The sequence below is a fragment of the Antechinus flavipes genome, chromosome 2 (assembly GCF_016432865.1).
Source record: "Antechinus flavipes isolate AdamAnt ecotype Samford, QLD, Australia chromosome 2, AdamAnt_v2, whole genome shotgun sequence".
NCBI classification, from domain to species: domain Eukaryota; kingdom Metazoa; phylum Chordata; class Mammalia; order Dasyuromorphia; family Dasyuridae; genus Antechinus; species Antechinus flavipes.
In genome coordinates, this window is record NC_067399.1 from 373,105,206 (window position 1) to 373,112,024 (window position 6,819).

Consider the following 6,819-nt stretch of genomic DNA (forward strand, 5'->3'; position numbering starts at 1 on the left):
TATATAACTGCCAAGATATGCTGCATCCTTGTGAAGTATCCTTTCTATGCTATGGCTAACTTTTTTTTCTTTTTTTTTTTTTTAAATAACTTTTCATTGATAGAACCCATGCCAGGGTAATTTTTTACAGCATTATCCCTTACATTCATTTCTGTTCCGATTTTTCCCCTCCCTCTCTCCACCCCCTTCCCCAGATGGCAAGCAGTCCTTTACATGTTGAATAGGTTACAGTATATCCTAGATACAATATATGTGTGCAGAACCGAACAGTTTTCTTGTTGCACAGGGAGAATTGAATTCAGAAGGTAAAAATAACCCGGGAAGAAAAACAAAAATGCAAGCAGTTTATATTCATTTCCCAGTGTTCTTTCTTTGGGTATAGCTGCTTCTGTCCATCTTTGATCAATTAAAGCTCTCTTTATCGAAGAGATCCACTTCCATCAGAATACATCCTCAAACAGTATTGTTGTTGAGGTATATAATGATCTCCTGGTTCTGCTCGTTTCACTTAGCATCAGTTCATGTAAGTCTCGCCAGTCCTCTCTGTATTCTTTTCAGATATATTTGTACAGCCCTATTTATTCTTTTCAGAATAATATTCTGCTGGTCATTCCTTACAGAACAATAATATTCCATAACATTCATATACCACAATTTACTCAACCATTCTCCAATTGATGGGCATCCATTCATTTTCCAGCTTCTAGCCACTACAAACAGGGCTGCCACAAACATTTTGGCACATACAGGTCCCTTTCCTTTCTTTGGTATCTCTTTGGGGTATAAGCCCAGTAGAAACACTGCTGGATCAAAGGGTATGCACAGTTTGGTAACTTTTTGAGCATAGTTCCAAATTGCTCTCCAGAATGGCTGGATGTGTTCACAATTCCACCAACAATGTATCAGTGTCCCTGTTTTCCCACATTCCCTCCAACATTCCACATTATCTTTCCCTGTCATTCTAGCCAATCTGACAGGTGTGTAGTGGTATCTCAGAGTTGTCTTACTTTGCATTTCTCTGATTAATAATGATTTGCAGCATATTTTCATATGTCTATAAATAGTTTCAATTTCTTCGTCTGAGAATTGTCTGTTCATATCCTTTGACCATTTATCAATTGGAGAATGGTTTGATTTCTTATAGATTAGAGTCAATTCTCTATATATTTTGGAAATGAGGCCTTTATCAGAACCTTTGATTGTAAAAATGTTTTCCCAGTTTATTGTTTCCCTTCTAATCTTGTCTGCATTTGTTTTGTTTGTACAAAAACTTTTCAATTTGATATAATCAAAATTTTCTATTTTGTGGTCAATAGTGACCTCTAGTTCTTCTTTGGTCATAAATTCCTCCCTCTTCCACAGGTCTGCGAGGTAAACTATCCTATGCTCTTCCAATTTATTTATAATCTCATTCTTTATGCCTAAGTCATGAACCCATTTTGACCTTATCTTGGTGTACGGTGTTAAGTGTGGGTCAGTGCCTAGTTTCTGTATGGCTAATTTTAACTGTTTAATGATCCAGGAATGCTTCATTTCATCCAGCCTTAAACCTGAACAGAGAATCTAAGTTAAGTTCACCCATCAGAACTCCAGGACATTCTCTTTCCTTCAAAAGATTTAGTGCCTAGCTCACATTCTCTTTTCTTTATCTCATTTCCTCATTCTCGGCATAAAAAGTGATAGCTTCCAAGTTCTTCAGTCTTTTCTATTCTCATGACTTATTCCTCCATTCCAACACAGAAGTTCTGAACCTTAGCTATGCCATAATGATGTGGGAAAGATTCCTATCTTTGATTCCCAAACCCCTCTAGTGAATGTAATTACCCTTTGATTCACAAATCCTGGTCCCTTTGAATTCCAATAGAAGATCCAGACCTGTCCCAGCCCCACCTGGATCTGACCCAAAAGCTCTTCAAGCTAAATCTCCCATTATAAAAGGGAGACGTTGGGACCCCCTCTTTGCAGATTCCAAACATGCTAGCCATGTGAGCACCCCTTTGTCCACTGGACCCTCTGTCCAGTACCCTCCTTATCTCTACCTTCACCTATCTCCTTACTTCCAAACCCTCTTTTATCAATCTAGCTCTCGGGCCAATAAATGCTTTTATTGGGGACTCGGCGCTGCTACTAGACCTCATTTACCGCAGAATCCTTGCACCGAATCCAAGGGGGTTGCAGGGGAGCTTTGCTTGACCTCCTGTATCCCAAACCTGCCACTAGACCTCAACTAAACCCTAATTTCATTTAGGTACCCCAAATCTAGACCTCAACAATAAGTGTTTCTTAATTCACAAAATCTGAAAGTAATTTATCTGAGAATAATTTTTTATCACCTTTAGGCCTTCTAACCTCTAACCATATTCTTCATCCTTATCATGATTTCCCTTCATTCCATACCTCACTTCTTTCCCAAGCTATTATCCCTGAAATGGCTGATATTTTCCTTCTTCCCCCATTTCAAATTTTTGGTCAACCAACTTACCTCCACCTAGTCGTCTATTCTCAATTCTCTTATTTCCTTGTCTTATCACCAATCAATTTCAACCCTGAATTACTTACACTATCTGCCTCCTTTCATCTTATTAACATGAGCAGAGCATGAGAGCATAAAGAAAATCATGAAATTATATCATGTGGTTCAACTACAAATTTATGTTTATCTAATCCTGACTGGGAACCTGGTTGGTCCAGTGGATAGAGTACCTGGTCTAGAGTAAGGTAGATTCATCTTCCTGAGTTCAAATCTGACCCCAGATACTCTCTAGCTATGTGACCTTGGACAAGTCATTTAACCCTATTTACTTCACTTCCTCATCTGTAAAATGAGCCGGAGAAGGAAATGGCAAACCATTCTAGTACCCTTGCCAAGAAAACTTCAAATAAGATCATAAAGAGTCTGGCAGAGCTGAAAACAACAAATCCCAACTGTGTCCTCACAAGGCAAATATTCTATTCCTCCCTAACAGATTATTTGTTTTATTCTCATCAGCTTTCCCAAATTTCTAATTTCTCCTCAAACTTTCCATGGCATCCTTCACTCCACTGTTAAAGCTGAGGACTTCACCTTCACATGCATACAAATAAAAATAACAAAATAAACCAAGAGCTTTCCCTTCCCCTTTGTCAGCCCCATATTCAGACTTTTTTTTTTCCTATTACTTACTTTTTGACTCCATTTTTGGATAAAAAGACAGCCTTTTACAAAGTCAATGCTTCTACATGTACCCTTGATCCTAGCCCCTCTGACTTCTCAAGCAAATTGCTTTCAATATCACTCACACTCTTTACTTTCAATCTCTCCCTAATACAGTCTCCTTTCCTGATGCTGACAAAGACTCCCATACTTTCCCCACCCTTAAAAAAGCTTTACTTAAATCTACCATCTTCCTAGCTATCTTCTATTATTTTTCTCTCTTTCAGAGATAAATTCCTTAAGAAAACCATTTATCCTCAATACTTCCACTTCCTCAGGCTCTCTTCTAAACCCTCTAGAATCTGAAATCCAACTTCATTATTCAGTTGAAACTGCCTTCTCTAAAATTACTAATTATCTCTTAATTGACATTGAATGGCCTTTTCTCAATCTCCATCCCTTCACTTCTCTACAGTGTGTAACACTGCTGTTCATCCTTTGCTTCTTGATAATTTTTCCTGGTTCTCTCACCTATCTGTACAATAGCCACTTCTCAGTTTCTTTGAAAGTTCTTTATCCAAAACCTGGGAAAACCTTATGAACTGATGCAAAATGAAGTGAGTAGGACCAAGAGAACATTGTATACAGTAACAGCAACATTGTATGGATGATCAAATATGAAAGACTTAACTACTCTGATCAAGACAACAACCCAAGAAAATTTCAAAGGATGCATGATGAAAAACGTTATCCATTTTCAGAGATAGAACTGATAAACTCTAGGTGCAGATTGAATTACATTTTTTAAATTTTCTTTGTTTTTCTTGATGTTTTTTCCTGTGATTTTGTTTTGTTTTTTTCAAAATGGCTAATACAGAAATGTTTTGCATGATTTCATAACTGATATGTTGCTTATCTTCTGCAGGGAATGGAGGGTTGAGTAGGAGGAAGTGAATTTGAAACTCAATAAATTTTTAAATGAATGTTAATTTTTTAATATGAAATTGGAAAATATTTAATGAAATAAAAATATATTGGAAAAATAAAGTTCTTCAGTCATTTTGTAACCTTTAACTGTGGGGTTCATCCAAGACTGTTATGTGATCCTTTCTTTATATATTATCTTATTTGATAGTCAAATTCAAGTCAATTATTATCTGTATGTGTATCATTCCCTACTCTCTCTGCTGAACTACAATCACAAATCTCCAACTGCTTCTTGAAATCTCAAATTAGATGGTCCCATAATCATTTCAAACTTATTCTGTCCAAAACAGAATTCATTATCTTTCTTCCCAAAGTTCTCCCACTTCCAAACACACCTATCACTGTTTAGAATATCACTATACTTTCAGTCACAAATAGATCCACTATCTCTGTTTCATTGATTCTTCACTCTTACTCAATTAACCTACCCATATCTTACAATTTCTATTTTCACAATACCTCTAGTATATTTCCCCCTTCTCTCTCATGACTCTAATCCAGAACCCCATTATGTCTCATATAGACCAGGGCTTCTTCTTTTTTTTTTTTTTTTAATAATACCTTTTTATTTTCAAAATACATGCAAAGATATTTTCAATATTCTCCTTTGCAAAATGTTGTGTTCTAGATTTTTCTCTCTTCCTTCCCCATAGTCACCCCCACCACACACACTTAGAGAGCAAGTAATCCAATGTAGGTTAAACATGGACAATTCTTCTAAACATATGTCCATGTTTATCATGCTTATCCCAAGAAAAATCAGATGAAAACGGGAAAAAAATGAGAAAGAAAAAAAGGTAAAAGTACCCTGTTGTGATCCACATATATATGTATAAAAGTATATACAGAATAAAAATAAAGAGAATGCAAATATTTACAAAGTAGTTCATTGTAAGGTGTTCTGGGTTGGAGGGCACTGACAGAAGAATGATTGGGAAAGGCTTCATATAGAAGGTAGTACTTCAGCTTAATTTTGAAGGAAGAAAAGCGTCTATATGGCAGAGTTTGTGAAGAGAGAGTGAAATCCAGGAATGAGGGAAAACCAGTAAAAAGAAATGGAGATGATAGATGCAGTATCATTTCAGAGAAAAAAGAAAAACAGGCTGGAAAGATAGGATTAGACCCAGTAGTAAAGAAAAGCAATACAGCAGCTCTAGATAAATAGATACAGATAAACAGATAAATAGAACAATAACATGGGCAGATCTTTACTAAAAAAAAAAAAAATCACCTTAGTGTTATACTCAAATCACTTTTACTCACCTCATGTAACCAATCAATTGCCAAACTTTGTTTCTAATTTCTTCCATTATATATGTTCCTTTCTGCCACTCAGTGTTTATCAGGACAACTGCAGCAGCCTGGTTACTGGCCTTCTTGCTTCAAGGATCTTCCCACCCAAGTCTATCCTCCACACAACTGCCAAGGTACAAAGCTCAAGCCTGAACATGCAAATTCCAGTGGCCACCTATTACCTCTAAGATCAAATATAGTTCAACTTGTGGGTACTGAATTGCTCTTCACAGCCTGGTTCCATATTATCTTCATTAGCTTCTTACCCATCATTCCCCTCCATGAATTCTACTGTCCACTGACTTTCCTGCTATTTCCCACAAACAGTCTATTGCCTACTTCCCTTTGTACTGGCTGTTCTCACTCATCTTTGAATCTTGGAATCCTTGGTTTCTTTGAAAGTAAGATCTAAACAATTAATGCTTCTTCATGTACAGAATGTTCTTCCACTCAAATTTTTGCTTATGTATTCTTTATCTATTTCCATCTTTTAAAGTCCAGCATAAATGTTCTACCAGTCTTCCTTTTGGTAATAACTTCCCCCACCCATTTTATACTGTTTGTTCAATTCTCTAATACATATATTATTCATCATTCTATAATATATTATGTGTTTCATACTCTACTAGAATTTGAGCTATGTGGGAATGGGAAACAAGTTATATTTAATTTTGCATATCCCTCAATATCTTTCACATTTTGTTAAAATGAACTGATAGATATGTTAATAGCTACCTAGGGGATGAGGGGACAAAAAAAGATATATTGCGACTTGAGATTCCTTGAGGTTGGGACAGTTTTCATTTTTGTCTTTGTATAATCAGTATCTAACACAAATGCTTGACCCAAAAGGGACACAGTAGGAATGGTTACACAGGAGAACAGGATGAGGGGAGTGGGATGGCTGTACTGGGGGTGGGGAGTGAGGAGACCGGGATGGTACACCAGGGGTGGAGTGAGAAGGCAGAGATAGCTATACCGAGATGTGGGGGTCAGAGGTGGCTAGTTAAACTGGAGAAGGGCGAAGGGGGATGAGAAAGAGCGAAGGATTAGATGGGATGAGAATGGGCAGGTGGGAGACGTAGAGAAACTCTTCCTCTGGAACACCAGCTCCCGGGATCCCCATGCTCGCTCTAGCCTCCTCCCGCATCACGACGCCACAGGACTCACCTCCCTCAGGTGACAGTGACCTGGGACCCTCATGCTCCAGGTCCTCCGGGCCGGGCGTCGTGGGCGGGGACGGCAAAGAAGGCGAACCCCGCGCGCAGGGAATTGTGGGAGCTTGTTCCCAAGCACTGCCGCGGGACCAGTCAGCGCCGGGTAGCAACAGTCGTCAAGGCTCTTGGCAAGGGGTGGGGCAAGCTCGGGCCGAACTGCTACAAGTGGCTGTTGATAAGGAGAAATCG

General features: G+C 38.2%; 1 protein-coding gene across 2 annotated transcripts in view; it reads right to left on the bottom strand.

Moving 5' to 3' along the window:
* Positions 1 to 6,777, bottom strand: part of TECPR2 (tectonin beta-propeller repeat containing 2) — a 153,663-nt gene extending 146,886 nt beyond the window's left edge. The window contains exon 1 of one of the 2 annotated variants that reach the window (XM_051978328.1): positions 6,584 to 6,772. The gene's annotated coding sequence lies outside the window, so the exon portion shown is untranslated. Of the gene's footprint in view, positions 1 to 6,583 lie in introns of both variants that reach the window. The other variant, XM_051978329.1, reaches the window with a different exon arrangement.
* Positions 6,778 to 6,819: the final 42 nt, after the last annotated feature.